This window comes from Sus scrofa, chromosome 13 (genome assembly GCF_054392235.1).
Source record: "Sus scrofa isolate SSC_HxYL_T2T_F1_AM1 chromosome 13, Sscrofa_HxYL_maternal_Yorkshire_Landrace_v2.0, whole genome shotgun sequence".
NCBI classification, from domain to species: Eukaryota; Metazoa; Chordata; class Mammalia; order Artiodactyla; family Suidae; genus Sus; species Sus scrofa.
The window spans coordinates 22,719,611-22,739,518 of record NC_139395.1 but is presented as its reverse complement, the minus strand read 5'-3'; positions in this window follow the sequence as shown (position 1 = coordinate 22,739,518).

The following is a 19,908-nucleotide window of genomic DNA, read 5'->3' as shown; positions in this document are numbered from 1 at the left end:
TTTGTTTTTTGTTGTCGTTGAGTTGTATGAGCTGGTTATATATTTTGGAGACTAGTTTCTTTCTTTCTTTTTTTTTTCTATTTCTTTGGGCCGCTCCCTTGGCACATGGAGGTTCCCAGGCTAGGGGTCGAATCGGAGCTGCAGCCACTGGCCTACGCCAGAGCCACAGCAACGCGGGATCTGAGCCGTGTCTGCAACCTACACCACAGCTCACAGCAAAGCCGGATCGTTAACCCACTAAGCAAGCACAGGGACTGAACCCGCAACCTCATGGTTCCTAGTTGGATTCGTTAACCACTGTGCCACAACGGGAACTCCAAGTTTCTTGTCTTTTACATTGTTTGCAAAAATTTTCTCCCATTCTGTGTGTAGCCATTTCATTTTTTTTTTTAATGGTTTCCTTTGCTGTGCAAAAGCTTTTGAGTTTAATTAGGTCCCCTTTGTTTGTTTTTGTTTTTATTGTCATTATTCTAGGAGGTGGATCAAACAAAATGTTGCTGTGATTTATGTCAAGAGCATTCTTCTATGTTTTCCTCTTGGATTTTTATAGTATCTGGCCTTACATTTAGGTCTTTAATCCATTTTGAGTTTATCTTTGTGTGTGGTGCTAGAAACTGTTCTAATTTCATTCTTTTACATGTATATCTCTAGTTTTCCCAGCACCACTTATTGAAGAGCTAAATAGACATTTCTCCAAAGAAGACATATGGATGGCCACAGACACATGAAAAAATGCTCAACATCACTAATTATTAGAGAAATGCAAACCAAAACTACAATGAGGTACCACCCTACAGGGTCATAATGGCCATCATTAACAAGCCAACAGATAAGAAATCCTGGAAAGGGTGTGGAGAAAAGGGAACCATCCTACACTGCTGGTGGGAATGAAATTGGTACAACTACTATGGAAAACAATATGGTGGTTTCTTACAAAACTAAATACAGAACTACGATATGCTCCAGCAATCCCACTCCTGGGTATATATCTGGACAAAACTTTCATTAGTGCACCCATAGGTTCATTGCACCAATATTCACATAGCCAAGACATGGAAACTACTAAATATCCATGAATAGATTAAGAAGATGTCATACATATGTACAATGGAACACTACTCAGCCATAAAGAAGGACAAAATAATGCCATTTGCAGCAACCTGGATGCTGCGAGAGATTGAAGTAAGTCAAAAAGAGAAAGACAAATGCCATATGATAACACTTATATGTGGAATTTAAAATATGACACAAATGATCCTATCTACAAAGCAGAAACAGATCATGGCCATGGAGAACAGACTTGTGGTTGCCAGGGAGTTGGGGGGGGGGAGTAGGATGGATGGGGAGTTTGCAGGTAGTAGATGCCAACAATTATGTTTGAAATGGATAAGTGGTAGGGTTTTACTGTATAGCACAGGGAAATATGTCCAATCTCTTGGAGTAGAACATGATAAATGATGGTATGAGTAAAGAAATGTATATATACGATGACTAGGTCATTTTGCTGTACAGCAGAAATTGCCACAACAATGTAAATCACCTATAGTCTAATAAAGTTTTAAAAATGTAAAAAGTTACGCTTATTAGGGATTGGCAAGTTTGCTTTTGAATTTGAAAATTTATCAGAAGATTTTCTTGAATCCATCATTTTTTTTAAATGATGGAAAACACAGGAAACAAAAGGTCAGGACCCACTCTCCTCCTTACTACAGTTTATAAGTCACACTTTTAGTTCTTTCATTGTAATATCTTCCTTACGGAGTTATTTTAATAATCACATGACATAATGTATATAAAGCATCTATTACAATAATCACTTAATAATTATTAATATTATCATAGATATTGGTAGCTATAGGTATTTATATACAATGTTCATAAAGAAGAGAAGAGGCAGTTGGAGTTTATCTTGCAAGAGACTTAATGACTGATGTACCCAAGTATTAATGCAGCCATTATACAAGGGGTAGGGGTTAATATGCTAGTTTGTGAGAAATTTAAAGGCCAAGACAGAGAATTTTCATTTGAGAGCCAGCTGAAACTACTACTTCAGATAAGTAGATTAAGGCAATAGTGCACAAAAATTATGGTTCTGATTATATAAGAAAATTTGAATATTATCCTGACTGAGACCTTGTGTGATAGACAGCAGAATGATTGATGTCAAGGAAAGACCTCTAAGGAAAAGAAGGTATTTAGAAAACTATTTTAAATTAAAAGTTTTTCTTCTTTACTGTAGGTCTGAAAAAGAAGCTATCCGTCTGTGAATTGCAGTAGTGAGACATGGCGAGAGTTGATAATTAAAAAAAAAAAAAAAGACATGAAAAACCAAAAAGGAAAGAGAATGCCAAATTTATTATCATAAGGAGATTTCTGTCAACAACGGAATTAATGAAATGTAATAACACCTTGGCAGAGAGGAAAATAAAGTCATTATGGAATAGATTTTGTTTTCTGCTTTGAAAAAGTCAACGGCATGTAATCTCCTTAGGCAGGAGAAATTGAAGTCAGAAAAAGGAGCCCTGCCAGAGGGGCAGATCTTTTGGAATGTATTTTAATGGCAGGGTAACCATATTTGTGTTTGATGAATTCTTCATATTTCAACTCAGGGAAGTAAGATTGAATAATTTCATCAAGGAAATTACTGAGCTTCTAGTGAATTCAGAATAGTTCTATTTATGTGTTGTCAAAATCCTTCCATAGTATGACTTCTTCCTGGAATAGTCCATCTCAAGGAATTTCAATGGAAAGGACATGGAATTTGGAGTCAGACATTTCTGGGGCTGACGCCAAACTTGAATAATTGCTTAATCTCTTTTAACCTTAATTTCCTTATGGGACAAAATGGGGTAATTATAGCATCCTCCTAAGATTTGTTCATTTGAGGACTAAATGAGATGACATGTTTGAGGTGCCAGACTAGAACTCTCCTAGTGTTGTCTTGTCAAATAGTGATAATTTCAGAATCGATATAAATGAGAATGGGAATGTCCTTTTAGTTTCAACCTGTCCATCATTCCTAGCATGTAAAATACAACATTTAGTTCTTCCTTCCTTCAATGAAATGATGGCATTTCTTCCTTTCAATTCTCTATCTCATCACCCAGCAACTTATTGTAAAAAAAAAAAAAAAAAAAAAAGTACCAAGTTAAATGACAGTGGGAGTGCATTCACTGCAATTTTAAAAGATCCATGAAATGTAATCGATGACCATCTAGTAATTATTTTGTTTTTTAATGAGAGAGCTGGGTCTATAATGGAGAATCTTTCTCGGATTCTGCCCGAAAATTGGCTGTTAATGTATTTTGTTGTGATATTGTAATTTTTGCTTTAAACGTTTCTTTTTCTTAAAATGAAAATCAGCCAAGCAATGTAAAAGGTATACTTTCCATGAATAGAAAGAAGAAAATCTCTTGGACATAGTTGTTTTTAGCTTCACAACAAAATCCCACTTCCTATTAAAATATCTTGATGTATTGTGAATAGTAGTCCTCCAATTTGTATCTGAAACAAATGTCTGAGTGTGCTATTCTCTTCACTGCTTTCTAAAGGTTGTCTTCCTTTCTGCTGAAATAATAAATGGGTAAATATCATATGCGAGATGCTTGAATATTTAATATGCCAGCACCTTCTGCCTAAGCGGCATGTTGTGCCAGATGGAATGTCTCATAAACACTATAACAAACAAATTACATTAGATACCCTGGCCAGCACAGTGACACACAGCACCTTGATATAACTCAATTTTGTCTTTGTCTACATCTCAACTATTGCATTTTAAATAAGCAAAGGGATAGTATAAACTATCACCTCTGAATTGAATGATAAATCTGCCCACTATATTTATAAAGCATTCAACCTCTATTAATTTCTCCCTAGCACTATTTATGCTAATAGTCAAATCTTAGAATGGCAAAGTAAGATTATTTTTCCTACAAAACTATTTTTAAAAGGCACTATCTCTTTTTATGGGTATTCTAAGGATTATGAAAGGAAACAATTGAAAGAAATTTGAATCATTGGTTCAGAATTTTCAGTAGAGCAAGTGAATTAATATAGACATTTTTAAAATGAATTTTTAAAAGAAATTATTAACTTGAAGGCTGAAGAAAAGATAAATAATTCCTATCATAAACCAAAACTCTTTGGTACTTAAAAAGGGGATATATTTATTTTCCATATATAAATGGGAACAGTCGAGAAAATAACTGGGTAGATAATATGTAGGGAGATAGATATAGATAACGTGGTGGGTAATGGATGGGTGGATGGATGGGTAGATGGATAGACAGGTAGGAATAATTGGAGTTCACTTAATCTGGGAAGTCAAGAAAAGTATTTATTTCTCTAGTTTGAATAATAAGATCCATCCTTGCATAGTCGAAGTGCTTAATTTAAATAAGTATATATGGTTTAAACTTTTACTATAGATGTTGTTTTAGAGATGAATTAATATCACAAGTTGCCAGCATTAGGATAAAACACTTTAAAGAACTATTTATGTACTGCAAAAATGAAGTTTTGACATTTCCGTTTCCTCACAGACCTTCCTGTCCACTGTTGCCCTGCCCTCTTAACATCCAGGGGACTTGTCTGGAGGCATCGCTGAACCCCAAGAATTCACAGCATGCCCTCCCCACTCCCACTATGGGGAATTTCTTTATGAATGTTTCCATTCCTAAGACAAGGTGATAATTATTTTTCTTCATGATGTGGCTTGCCTTTACAATCTAATTGATTACTCAATTTAGTAAAAACCAGGAAAGCTTAGGAAATGCCTCATGAATTCATGGATTAAAATCATTGTCTTAATTGGAAACCACTTAATCTCATGAAAGAGACAATGAAATTTGTCACCGCATGGCTAGGTGTAAGAAATTGACAACTGTTTTTTTTCAATTAGTGAGCTAAAATACAATTTCAACGTGCTAGTGATGGTGAGGTTTATTAAAGCATAAAGCATTGGAAAACTATGTAAATCAGAAATTGCATGAATCATGTTAAAATTCCTAAAATTCTCCCTTTAAAAAATATTTTTTCAGTAAGCATGCAGTTTGAAATGCATGATCAAATAAAATGCACTGTGCCAACGATTTAGAAAAATATCTTTAAAAAATCTTTTAATAAATCCTGGCTTTTCTCTTTGCTGAATCCATTAGCTATTTGATAAAAAAAATATATATGGGTAACTTAAAATTTAGTTATCACACTTTAACATGACCACCGCTTAGAACAAAGAAGCTGATCTGATTTGATTGGTAATAGATCTCTTTTTAAAGTGTTTTCTGTTATAAAATTACCACAACAAATTTTTAGAAATTACTGAAACATAAAAGAAAAACAACCATAACCTTAACAGCCTGACATATATTTTGTGTTTTTTTTCAATCTTATTTCCTCTTCAGCTTTTTTTTTTTTTACATCATGAAGTCAGCCTGTTTACACACAGATGCTTTTCTTATTTTCTGTTATGTAGTCAGCATTTTGAGTTTATTTGTCCATTAAATATTCAATTTTAATGGTTGGCAAATATTCCATTCTGTGGATTTTAAACTATTCTTTTATTATTGGACATGGGAATTTTCTTATCTGCAGGTTTTGTTGTAATTTGAATGGAATAACCATTTTAAAAATGGTTACAAGGAATGGAATTACTAGCTTGAAGCAAAAGAACTTGAAATTTTTCTTACTTTTTCTTTATGCCTATTTCTTGCTAGACCTTAAGTAAAAGATATTTAGTACATGTTTGTATTTAAAATGCCTAAGTGAAAGAATAACATTATTGTTAAGTTGTTCTTTCTATTTTGTAAGTATTTCCCCCCCAGAGCTTATGAAAACTCTGGAGTTACAGGAAACTGAATTAGACCTCTTCTCTTACTCATGATCCATGGCACACTGCTTATATTTTCTTTTTTTTTTTTTTTTTTTTTTGGTCTTTTTGTCTTTTGTCTTTTGTTGTTGTTGTTGTTGCTATTTCTTGGGCCACTCCCGCAGCATATGGAGGTTCCCAGGCTAGGGGTTGAATCGGAGCTGTAGCCACCGGCCTACGCCAGAGCCACAGCAACGCGGGATCCGAGCCGCGTCTGCAACCTACACCACAGCTCACGGCAACGCCGGATCGTTAACCCACTGAGCAAGGGCAGGGATCGAACCCACAACCTCATGGTTCCTAGTCGGATTCGTTAACCACTGCGCCACGACGGGAACTCCTGCTTATATTTTCTTGGCCTAAGTTTTTCCAAGTGTACAAAAGTGCAGTATTAGATCTACCCTTTGAGTGATTTGTTTGAATATAAGACAAGAAAATTCATGGAAAGTACTTAGTACAATACCAGGCAAATTGAAGTCATAGTAGTATTATCAATTCCTTAAAAACTAATGTTGAGGGATGGAATTTGAATGCATTATGCTGAATAAGTCAGACAGAGAAAGAAAAATACTGCTTTTTCTCTTACATGTGGAATTCTTTAAAAAAAAGAAAAACTGATGGAAAGGAAGATGAAGAGCTCCCGTCTTGGGTCAGTGGTAACAAATCCGACTGGTATCCATGAGGATGTGGGTTTGGTCCCTGGTCTCACTCAGTGGGTTGAGGATCTGGCATTGCTGTGAGCTGTAGTATAGGCTGCCACCTGCAGCTTGGATTGGACCCCTGGCCTGCGAACTTCTCTATGCCGTGGGTGTGGCCCTAAAAAAAAGACAAAGAAAAAAAAAAGAGAGATCAGATTTGTGGTTACCATAGGTGTGTGTGTGGGAAACTTGGACAAAGTTTGTCAAAAGATAGAAACTTCCAGTCATAAGGTAGCTAAGTAGAGGAGATGTAATTACATGATTATATAATTGACACTGCTGTATGTTCTATATGAGAGTGAATCCTAAGAGGCCTCATTACAAGGAAAAAGTTTTTTTTCTTTTTATGGTTGCACCGGGGCATATGGAGATTCCCCAGCTGGGGGCTGAATTGAAGACACAGCCCCAGCAGTCTCAGATCCTTGGCCTAATGGGCCAGTCCAGGGATTAAACCCACCTTCTCATAGCGACCCATGTCAGGTCCTTAACCTGCAAGGGCACAACGAGAACTCCTTTTTTCTTTTTCTTTTTTTTTTTTAAATCTATGTGAGATGATGGATGTTAACTTATCATATAATCATAATAACTTAATGACTATTGTGGTAATTATTTCAAAATGTATGTCAAATCATTATGTTGCACACCTTAAACTTACACAGTGCCATATATGTCAATTATATCTCAATAAACCTGGGGGAAAATTAAAAAAAAAATGATGTCAAGGAGTTCGCTGGTTGCCTAGCAGGTTAAGGAATTGGCATTGTCACTACTGTGAACTGGGTTTCATTCTTGCCCACCCCCCAAAATGATGTTGATATATCTGCTCAGTTCTTCAACAAGTTAATTCCTTAAATTTAATGTTTAAAATGCTTATCTAAAAACAGATGGTTATTAAATTTACATAATTCAGCTAAAAAGTGCTGACTGAAAGTCTCAGATGGGCTGGGCTTTTTTTCCCTCTGGAATCGGCCAGTAGTTTGGGCGTCATATAAACTCTGGACTAGATATTTGTAGGATTGATTGAATTGGCCAGGTAGTCAATCTGAATTGGCTCTTGAGACAGTATTTATCAAATAGACGTGTCTCTGAGTGACGTGAATGGCTGTAGGCATTCACATCTCACACTCCCACAATGACATGAGGATGTGATGTGCTCCTCTCAAGCTTTAATTTGGCAAGAAATCCCTGCCTCTGAAAGCAAGGATGTGACAGCTGTCTGAGGAGGCACACAATGTAAGGGAGAAATTATACAGCTGCAAAGACAGGGCTCTGCTCTGTCATTGCCATCATCATCATTTAATATTTATCAGGGTGTCCACAATGTGCCTTGTACTTTGCAGGCTGCAGGCATCACTGTGCCTCAGAAGAGAGGAGGAGATGAAAGTCAGCACATGCCAGAGATGAAACAAACACCCGGCTTCATCAAATGTACATGTAATATTTAGAAAGACGCTACTTATTTCTGAGTCTTGAGATTGTACACACTGGCAGGAAACTTCCCATCCTGCAATAACAGGCCTTCAAAAGGAGAAAGTGCAGAGGTGAGATTTGAGAATCTTTTTAAAGCTATGATCTTGATATCAAGACAGGTTTGAATGCTATTTTGAGGTTATGCTCACTTTCTCTTTTATTTTCTAGAAGACGGTAGATGCAAAGTCTTACATTTCAGTGCCACATTTAAGATGTTAAATCACTCTGAGAACTCACTCATTTCTGGGAGGTTATAGTAGAGTAACAGCAAGCAGTCTGTACTGAAGCAAATATTTACATTTTGATGTGAGTCAATATTATCAGCAAGTTTAATTTGATTTTATACTTCTGCTCTAGCAATTTATTAATTTTTCTGATTTTAAAAGTAGTAGTAGAAATAATAGAATATATAAAATGTGTAAAGAATATAATAAACTTAATTCCTTAAATCCACCTTGTTTAACATTTTGTATTTTAAATTTCCACTCAGTCATTTTTCCATTTACGGAAGCCTTTCCATCTGAAACTTTTAATTTTCCTTTTGTTATTAAAATGTAAGCACTTTCTTATTAAGTATTCTAAAAAATGATTTCTATCATTCATTTAAATATCTAATTAATACAAACTCTTTATGATAAATAACTAGAAAATATATTCCTGGGACAAAAAGCATACCCATTTTAAATTTTGGTGGATAACAATTAATTTTTTTACAGTTATTATTAAATATTGGCTATATTCCCTCTGTTGTACATGTATCCTTGAGCCTATCTTACATCCAATAGTTTGTAACTCCCACTCCTTCTCCCTTTTTCCCACTGATAACCACTAGTTTGTTCTCTGTATCTGTGAGTGATTCTTTTTTGTTATATTCACTAGTTTGTTGTATTTTTAGAGTCTACACATAAGTGATATTATACACTATTTGTCTTTCTTTGTCTGACTTATTTCACTTAGCATAATGCCCTCCAAGACCATCCAGGTTGCTGCAAATGGCAGAACTTCATTCTTTTTATGGTTGAGTAGTATTCTACTCAGCCATAATATGTGTATGTGTATATATAGATATATATATATATAATGTATATATACATACATACACACTGTTCTTAGGGTATATCTATATATATAATGTTCTTTGTTAAGAAAGATATATATGTATATATAATAAAATACTACTCAGAACACATATATAGAATAGAATATATATACACATATATACACACACACACAGATATATATATAGTGGAATACTATATATATAATAGAATACTACTCAGCCATGAAAAAGATATATATATAAAATATAATGTTCTTGGTCAAGATATACATGTGTGTATATATAGTGTTCTTAGTTAAGAAAGATATGCCTATGTATAGAATAGAATACTATACAGAATATATATATAATAGACTACTATATATACTTATATATATAAGATAATATATATATAAATATATAAATATATATATATTCTTTGTTAAAAAAGCAGAAAAGATAGAAACCCTGAGGTGGGAAAGCTCCCATTTTTTAAGAATGAATAAAATAGGAGGCTGGCATGTATAAAGTCAAGGTTCAGTATGAAATGTAATGGACCAGGTCATGGCCAGTTGGTGGTTTCTCTACCTGGTAAAACTCCTAAGGAGGGTGAGAATACTGACGATAGACCAGGCCTGTCCCTTTTCCACACCACCCTGGGCCTCTGTCCTCCTCAGTCCAGACAATCAGCTCTGAGATGGGGAATAAGAGAACCTCTACTGGATGGTCAGGTAGATCTCGGAAAAGTTCAGTGTGAGGAAAGGAAGGTGGAAGTTCTATTCAAATGGCTTCATCACTTAGGTTACACAGAGTCCCTTCCAGACTCAGCTATTGAAATGAGTGTTCTTATAGCTGCTTTCTTTCTCCAGAGCTCATGCTCATTAACTCCCTTTTTCCTCCCTGCAGCCCTCTCTTTTTAATTCCCCAACGCCATACCTTTTTTTTTTTTTTTTTTTTTTTTTTGCTTTATAGGGCCACACTGTGGCATATGGAAGTGTCAAATTAGAGCTATAGCTGCCAGCCAATTCCACAGCCACAGCAACATGGGATCCAAGCCACCTCTGTGACCTACACCACAGCTCACTGTAACGCCAGATCCTTAACCCACTGAGCAAGGCCAGGGATCAAACCCGCTTCCTCATGGATACTAGTTGGATTCGTTTCTGTTGCGTCACAATGGGAACTCCCAGTTCCACATCTTTAGATGTTCCCTAATAAAACTTTAACACTGCTTTCCCAGGGAAGAGCTTCATCTCGTTCAGACAACTTACAAAATTGTGAGCTTTTGCATTTTTTAGGTGCCAGATGATCCCACCACACAAGGATGCTTGAGGAGGAGGAACCATCAAAGTATTACCTGTCATTTTCTAAAGTTGCAATATCCAATAATATTAAATATTGCTATGTTATCATACTTTCCTTCTTTCACATGGTTTCAATATTAATATAATTTGTGATTATTTAGATTCATACTTATATCATGATTGCCTGTGTGTATCTAAAGAACCATATAAAACCTCAGAGACTTTGGTACAAGGTGGGGGCAGGGACTGGTCATACATACTCACAGGAAAGTGCTTAAAAAATAAAGAAGATAATGATACCAATACCTTGAATTTTAAAGTGTATGCATGCATGGTCACGTATATTTTCATATCTGACTCTTACAACATCCTTTTAAGATAGGCTTGATTGTTGTTAACCTCACCTTACAGATAAGAAACAAGTTCAAAAGGAAGAAATCACTTCCTTAAACACAAATACAGACCGAGAAGATGGATCTCAAGCCCAGTCATTCTGCATTTGTGATCGCAGTTCTTTGAAGTATGGTATTTTGTCCTTCTTCCATTTAACTAGACAAGGGGCACAATTGTCTCAGTACTCTTTACATTTTCTTAAGGGCTAACATTAGGAAAATGAACAATTAGCTCACTATTATGGAACCAAAACACGTTACTTCTCTGTCACGAAGGCAGAAAGATTGTGCTAATAGAACCTTGAACTAATGAATAACCTTTTATCAAGAATTATAATGTAACACCTGTAACATTTAGCTATAACAATATTTTAATTTAGTGGAGCTTTCCATGGTAATGTTAGCACACTTATGTGAAAATCAAGCTGAAAGAAATATTGAAAGAATCTTAATGGAAACCATTTCACAGATGACCTACACACTCAGAATATTTATAAGTGAAAGAAAAATTCCATTTTCCCTTTAAGAAATGAAAGTAAGTAAAACAATTTTTGCCCAGGGTAAACTTGAGAAGCTGCTGATGGCTCAATTGGACATATTTCCAGGCTCTCTGTGTTCATTCCCTGTTTTCTATTTTCTTCTAATTCTTCTTCTCGATTTCTCCTACTTCAGCTGCAGTATTTCCATGACAGAGTCCATCCAGGTATATGCGCTTTCTCTCACAATATGCATTTTTGCATTGGACTTTTATTTTGAGGACAGTATTAGATATTTGGGCAAAAAAAGAGAAACAAAATATGAACTGCTTTAACCATAAGCTGAATTTCTAGGCAACAAGTGCTACGAGTCAACCATACACATCCTATTACGTAGACATTGATTACTATATGTAGAACAATGATAATTCCTTTGAGTATTACAATTATGAGCACTGCTTAAGTGTCTTGGAGAGAGAAACTCATGACCTTTGTTATAGTAAGAGGCTAGACATGACGTTCTTAATTCATAGTTGCTTTCTTCTACCCCAAACTTCTCAGAGACATGGGTCATTGAATTTTCTTGTAGCAATTTAGGGAGAATAACACTTGGATAGAGTTAATTATACGTAGGTATACCAAATATGTATCTGTGAAAGAAAATACTCTTTCTCATTTGAATAGATAATTTTCAACTTGCAAAACCACTCTGACAAACTGAACTAGGTAAATTGGCCATTTCAGGTCAGCTTGGCTGCCCTTGATGTTGCATAGGATACAGAACAATGTCATAATAACACTGCATTTTATTTCTACAATCCCCAGGCACTATAGAGGAAGTCTCCTGGGTGTTAAACAAGATTGATTGCAGTGGAGAAGTCTACATACAATAAACTCGCAAATAATTTAGCCATTCCAAGTAGATTCATAATACACCCTTTGGTATGGAAATAACACAAATCCCAAACAAGCATATATATGCATAATATATAGAGAGAGAGAGAGAAGAAAAGGATTGACTGGGGTAGTAATTGATCTACTCATAGCCAGGAAGGCCCATTTCTCTTTAGCAAAAGAACAGATAACCCCTTGATTCTTTTCCATTATTTTATGGATTGAGCTGTAGTTCTGAGATTCTTTGTTGAGCATTCATAGCCAGATTAGGACTCCAGATAAAATATGGTCCTTGTTTTAATTAACACCAGGAGACAGCTATAGGAGTTTTTTAAAAATAAATTACAGTTAATTTTCTACACAAAAAGAATCAGGAAGCTAGGGACAATGAGACAGAGAATGGAAAAGTGAAGGAAATGGGGACATGCATTGGACTGTGCTATTGATTGTTACCAAATATTAATTTGTTCTTTGTTGTGAACCTTTTCATCAAGAAAATCTCCATCAAGCACAACATGATGTTTCCGTGAATGTCCTCAAGGCAACAGGAGGAAAAATTCATTCTGTGTTGCAGCAAATGCTAACCCTGAAATTGAACAGGAGAGATCAATTGAAGTCCAAACAATAACATTTAAACAAATAATAAGAAAGGCTTCAGAGCAAAGAATGATATAATTAAAAGGCAGTCCTCTTGAGACCAGAGGTTTGGGTTAAAAAAAGTCAGTTTCAGGAAAAAGAAACCTCTGGAAAAGGTAATCGTATCTTAAAACAATGCACTTTTTAGAAAAATGCTAGCAATTTTTTCTTTTTACATATTCAATTTAAAATGGAATATTGAGCCTGAGTATATGAAGGGAAGCAAGGCTGCTTCAGGAAAGGTTTTCATTATAATTCTTTTGATTGCCTTTCTTAAGATTACCTGATTACTTGCAAGATTTCAGGGGCAGTTGATTATTATCTCTCTCTCTCTCTCTCCCTCTCTCTTTTTTTTTTTTCCAGAGAAGAACATGAAACAACCAATGATAGGTACCTAAGTGATGGAGATATCAAGAAATACTGTTTTTTGAGTCTTTGTGTGATGCAAGCCTTGACATTTAGGTTTTCTTTTTTCTGCAAGTGCCTGACTTAAGGTCTGATTGCTAAGTCATCTGCTTTAAAGAAGGATCCACTTCTAAGATGGCTGTTAGAACCAGCACATTGCCAGCCACAGGATGACACAAAGAGCCAAGCCTCCGGCCCTCACTGAGGCTCCTTTGTTTTAGAGATGCTGTTTGTTTCTGATAACTGACAATTTGGGTTGGAGCCACTTGTTTTTTCTCTTTCCATGTTTAAATCCCCAACTTTATGTTGAATTCACCAATTAAGAGAGAGCCCACAAAATCCTAGCATGCCACCCTTGACCCCAACAAAAGCAGGTCTACATCCCCTTTTTTCTACCTGCTACCTGGCCATCTGGTTCTCAATGTTTCATGTAATTTATGCAATTTTCAGGTCCTGTAAGTAATGAACTTTTTTCTTTTTTCTTTTTAGGGATGCACCTGCACCATAGGTAAGTTCCCAGGCTAGGAGTCAAATCAGAGCCACAGCTACTGGCCTATGCCACAGCTACAGCAAAGATGGGCGAGCCACATCTTCAGCCTACACTGCAGCTTGTGGCAATGCTGTTCCTTAACCCACTGAGCAAGGCCTGGGATCCAACTTGCATCCTCACAGACAGTATGTCAGGTTCTTAACCTGCTGAGCCACAATGGGAACTCTCCTTTTTTCTTTTTTTTAAGTTTCCTGATAGTTTTGCTGAAGGGCATCCTGCAGTCATGCTAAGAACCACAAGAGTTCAGCCACAAGAATAGTGATTGATAAGATGAGACCTGTACAAGGTGTGCAGGTAATATCTTGTCAAGCATGAATTTCTATAAAACAAAATTTTTAAAGAAGCAAACAACATAATATTTTCATGAAACAGTTAATGATTTGAAGCAAAGATTTAATTTAAGCAGCGTATGATTTTTAAACTTTAGACCTTAGTTTCGAGATTTGGAGTTGGCATATTTCTAAAATCTGGATCTCCTTGAGTGAGTATGTCTGTCATATTTTATAACTTTTTTTTCTTGGTTGTAACTTTGAAATAATCTTACACTTTAAAAGAATTGTAAAATTAGGAATTCCCGTTGTGGTTCAGTGGATTACAACCCAACTAGTATCCGTGAGGATGCAGGTTTCAATCCCTGGCCTCCCTTGGTGGATTAAGGATCCGGCACTGCCGCAAGCTGCTGCATAGTTTGCAGATGTGGCTCTGATCTGGCGTTGCTGTGGCTGTGTGTCGTAGGCCAGCAAATGCAGCTCTGATTCGACCCCTAGCCTGGGAACTTCCATATGCTGCAAGTGTGGCTCTAAAAAGACAAAGAAAAAAAAATTAAAAAAAAGAATTATAAAATGAATACAAAGAATTTGGTATAGTCTTTATCCAGATTCTCCAAATCTAACCTCTTACCTAACTGCCGGTCAATGATCAAAATCAGAAAATTAACCTTGACCCAATATAATATGTAAATCTACAGGTCAGTTTGCCAACTGATCCACACTTGTCCCTATACTGAGCAGAATCCAATGTAAGATGAGGGGAAGTTTGTTGCCAAGAATTTTATTGTCCTTTTAATCTGGAAATGCTCTTTCATTGACCTTTGTCTTTCATAACTCTAATCCTTTTCAAGTGCAATGGAGAGTTTATTTGTATAATGTTTCTCAATTTAACCTAGTCTAAAGTTTTCTCATGACAATGTAATTTTGGTAAGAATACCGTGGAAGTGATGCTAATGCCTTTGCAATGAGTCATGGTTATCCAATTCTCTTGATGCCTGTATGTCTTATTGCTGGTGAAATTAATGCAGAATCTGCCAGATTTCTCTGCTGTAAAGTTGCTATTTTTCTCTCTGTAATTAGCATCATATGGGGAGATGCTTTGAAACAATATGAATATATTTTTCCTCATCCTTCTTTTGTTTAGCATCTATAGATGATTCCTGACTGAAACAATGATTGTATTTCTTTCTTTCCTTCTAAATGTATTATTTGGAATTCTGCTATAAGGAAGAATCAACCCTTCCCCATCATATATTCATTTTTTCAATTTTCTAATTTGTTTGAACTCATGGTTTCTTATTTTACCTTGTGGGTAATAATCCAGTACTACCATTATTAATTTTCTTTTTCATTTTCTTTTCTGGGACAATTTTGAAAATCAATCTGTTAGAAGTGACAGAAAAATGGCCTAAGAAAGTAAATTGGTGTGAGCTAGTAGGGCCCCTTTTAGGGCTAAATTTCTATGTCCTGGCTGTTCCTGTACACTGGAAGGTGCCTGACATAGAATTTTCTACCACTGCTTCTGTGTCTGAGGTATATTCATGAACCCAGAGACTGTTACTGGGTTTGAAAATCGGTTTTTTTCTTTCTTTTTTTTTTTTCCCTGAGCTGAAGTCTGATGATCTGCCCTTAGGCCAAATCCTTGGGATCAGCAAGACACATACCTTGCTCTACTTCTAACTCTGCCTTAGGCTATTCTCCAGATCCCTCCACTTATACCTTCCTCATGACCTGAAAAACCCCAAACAGAAAAACATTCTTTTAGCTTTGGCCTTCTAATTCACCAAAATAATAACGTCATTTCCCACTCAGGTGGCTCCTTCACAAGGTACAGGCAGTTATCTGGGTTCCCCTTGCTGCAGATCCCCTGGATTCGTTTCTAAGTGGTAAATTTGGGAAGTTCAGATAACACAGGTAGAAGCATGATAAAAGGAGTGGAAAACAGCCAATGGAAGGTATACCAGGAAACAAGCAGTCATGGTGCACCTTGAGCTAAATCCTGTGTGGACTATGGAAATTAATATAAAACACACACATTATAATTATCCCACATGAGGTATTAGGCAATTGGAATATTTATATATACTAATTCTAGAGAACCAATGGCTGAGAGATGCCCCTGGAGATGTTAACTCTTTAGCATTCCACATAATCCATATGTGCACAGACTCTTGAGCACACAGGCAGTGGGGTTTCCACAGTTCTGGCAAAATGAAAGCCAGCATCTGCAGACCTCCAGATACTGGAAGGTGGGTGTTGATCAGAGAACACTGAGAAACACTAGAGTTAAGGGATGTGCACTGACAAGTTCTGTTACCCAAACCCTTTGGCATATTTTATTTAATGCTAAAAAATAGTAACATGCTAAGGGTTCTCTGGTGGCTTAGTGTATTAAGGATCTGGCATTGTTACTCCTGTGTCTCTGGTCATTGCTGTGAGGTGGGTTGGATCACTGGCTCAAGAATTTATGCAAGCCATGGATATGGCAAAAAAAAATGGTGCTTGTGTTCCCATTATGGCTCAGTGGGTTGAGAATCCAACTAGTATCTATAAGGATGTGCGTTTGATCCCTGATATTGCTCAGTGGGTTAAGGATCTGGCTTTGATGCAAGCTTCAGCATAGGTTGAAGATGCGGCTTGGATCCCGCGTTGCTGTGGCTGTGGTATATGTTCTTAAAAATCAATAAATAAGAGTGATGCCAGTAGGTAACACAGTTGATATTTTCATTTTGTAAATTAAATAGCTGAGGTTTGGAGAACTTGGGTCGCTAACTTACTATTACATACACTAATGTAGGTACATGAAAGGTAGGGGTGAACAAATACAAAGCATGGGAAAAAAAATTCCCTTTTCTAGTGCTCAGATTTGCTAGTACTAGATCGACCCTTACAGGGGAGAGATTTTCTCCTCAGCTTTTTAAAGTAGACCTTGGGACCTCTCAGCCACATGAAGTCCTTGGACTTATTTCAAAGTGCAAAATGGCAGAGTTCCCATTTTGGCTTAGAGGTAATGAACCTGACTAGGATCCATGAGGACATGGGTTCAATTCCTGGCCCCTGCTCAGTGGTTTAAGGATCTGGCATTGCTGTGAGCTGTGGTGTAGTTCACAGAGGTGCCTTGGATCTGGTGTTGCTGTAGCTGTGGTGTAAACCTATAGCTGTAGCTTGGATTTGACCCCTAGCCTGGGAACTTCCATATGCCAAAAGAGCAGCCCAAAAAAGACAAAAAAAAAAAAAAAAAAAAAAAAAAAAAAGTGCGAAATGGCATGAACCATCCCCGTTTCTCAGTGATTTCTATTTTGCTGCTCTGCTCAATTGATACTGCTGAGTAATGGCCTATATTTCATTTCTTGCCAACTTTACCTGCACATTAGGCAGTTCTATTGGAGTCCTAATGTACCAAAGCAAAGGCAAATGGCTGATCAGGAGATGGGCATGTACATTGCAAAATTTCCTTGGAGTCCTTCACCATGACATGTAGTCAAGCCAATGCCATCAACCCCAAACAGGAAATGCCTGAGCTAACTCAGCTCTAAAAATGAAGGAAGTGTCCCCTATTTTCAGTGAAGATAAATGCAGTCACAGACATAAGAACCATGAGCATAATTATTGAGGAGTCAGAATCTTCTGATAAGGACATTAATCCATTCACTTATGCACTCAGCATGTCACTTATAGTTCATCTATTGCAACCCCATTATGTGACTGATTCTGCACTGAGCACCAGTGCTGCAAAAATCAGTGCCATTTTCCTTGCTTCTATGGAGCTCACACTGTTGGGAGAGTGTGGAATGCAAGGAAATTCCTTGGAAGTTGGTGCCACAGGTTGTCCTCAACACAGAATAAAGAGTGGAAGGAAATGAAGATTTAGTGACATGTTGGGTTGGATTTGTGAAGAGCCTTGGCAGGGATTTGGGATTATTTTGGGTAATGAGGAATCATTGTATTTTACTCTAAAGCAGTGGGATGACTCAAATGGCAAGAGCAAGAAAGTGAGGAAAATTATTCTATTCCCCATCCCCACAACCAATTAAACAATATGGTTCTTGAGTGTCAGTCTCTATTTCAAAGAAAGGCCATGTTATTACAAATGACCTGTTATAAATTTTTTTTTTTTTTTGGATTTTCTAGGGCTGCACCCATGGCATATGGAGGTCTGCAGGCTAGGGGCCTAATCAGAGCTGTAGCCATCGGTCTACGCCATAGCCACAGCAACGTGGGATCTGAGCCACATCTGCGATCTGCACCATAGCTAACAGCAATGCCGGATCCTTAACCCACTGAGCAAGGCCAGGGATCAAAACCTCAACCTCATGGTTCCTAGTCAGATTCATTAACCACTGGGCCATGATGAGAACTCCACAAATGATCTGTTATAATTATATGAGCCATTTGGTCACAGTTTTTAAGTAACTTTGCCTTAAAAATTCACATTGAAGTTAAATGCGTATCAAAGAGATTTAATATAAAATTATGTAATTAAAATTGTATCTGATATTTGATATACTGCACATAGAAAGATACCTATTACCCTAAAGAAAACATCTTAGGAATTCCTGTTGTGGCTCTGTGGCAACCAACTGACTAGTATGCGTGAAGATGTGGGTTTAATCCCTAGCCTTGCTCAGTGGGTTAAGGAACTAGCGTTTCTGTGACCTGTGGTGTAGGCCAGCAGCTGCCACTCCAATTCAACTCCTAGCCTGGGAAATTCCATATGCCATGCGTGTGGCCCTAAAAATACAAAACAAAACAAAAACAACAAAAATATCAAAACATCTTAGTGTTTGGCTTAGGAACACAAAATTTTATGTAGCATTTTTTTTTTTTTTCTGGGAGGTAGAGAAAGGGTCTGAAATTACTATCACTGTTTACTGCTTTGCTAAACTCTTCTGAATTTTAGTATTAAGTGAAAGCCTAGGCAACAGTTCTGAGAAAAGAAGTACAAAAAGTACAATACTTTTCAAGAAATATAATAATGCTGATAGACACAATGCTGTCTTGATATTGTATTTTCTCGGCATCACCTCCTTCTGAGCATCCCTGCCATTCTTTTCTCTCTTTATCTTAATCTCCTTAATCATCATTTTGCAATATTAAAATACTTTTCCCTAGACTGTTCATCAAGGCACTCAGCAATCTTATCATCATTATAAGGTTCAAGACTTCAGCATAAAGTAGACAGAAAATAAACAAACATAGGCAAAAAATGAGCCTGGAACATCTTTTTATACCATAAAACAAGAGATTACTCATGAAGGATGACATACATTAAAAATACATGTAAGCCATTTTGATGGGGCTCCAAGTGGTCAACTCTGGGACAACTGAAACATTAAGTAACGATAAATGGATTATAATCCATTGACTAAAATAAAAATGCACGAGTTCAAAGAGATAGACATATAGAAAGAAAGAGAGGAAAGAAAGGAAGAAAAACTAAAAATGTATAAAAACATAGAATTCTCTGGTGGCTTAAGCAGTTAAGGATTTGACATTGTCACTCCTGTGGCTCAGGTTCGATCCCAGGCCCAGGAACTCCTGAAATTGGCAAGCACAGCCAGAAAATAAAAACTTAAATAAATAAATAAATAAAATAAAACATCAACTAACAAATATGGAATGGAAGATGGAGTTAGTCACCCATGGATACTCAAATTAGTGAGTGAAAAGTTGATGAGGAACAAAATATGTACAGTCTCAAAGTATCTCCCAACAGATTACCATTAACTCTAAGGGAAAAATAATATAGTGGAGAAATCTGGCAGAAACCATTCTAACAAGTAACCAAAAACATCATTACCGGGCTTGGGATAAACTAACTTCATGTGCCTCCTAATAAAGCGTGATGAGGACATACATCATTTCTGAGGTATTCCTGCAAAAACGTGTATAACCAGAATAAAATA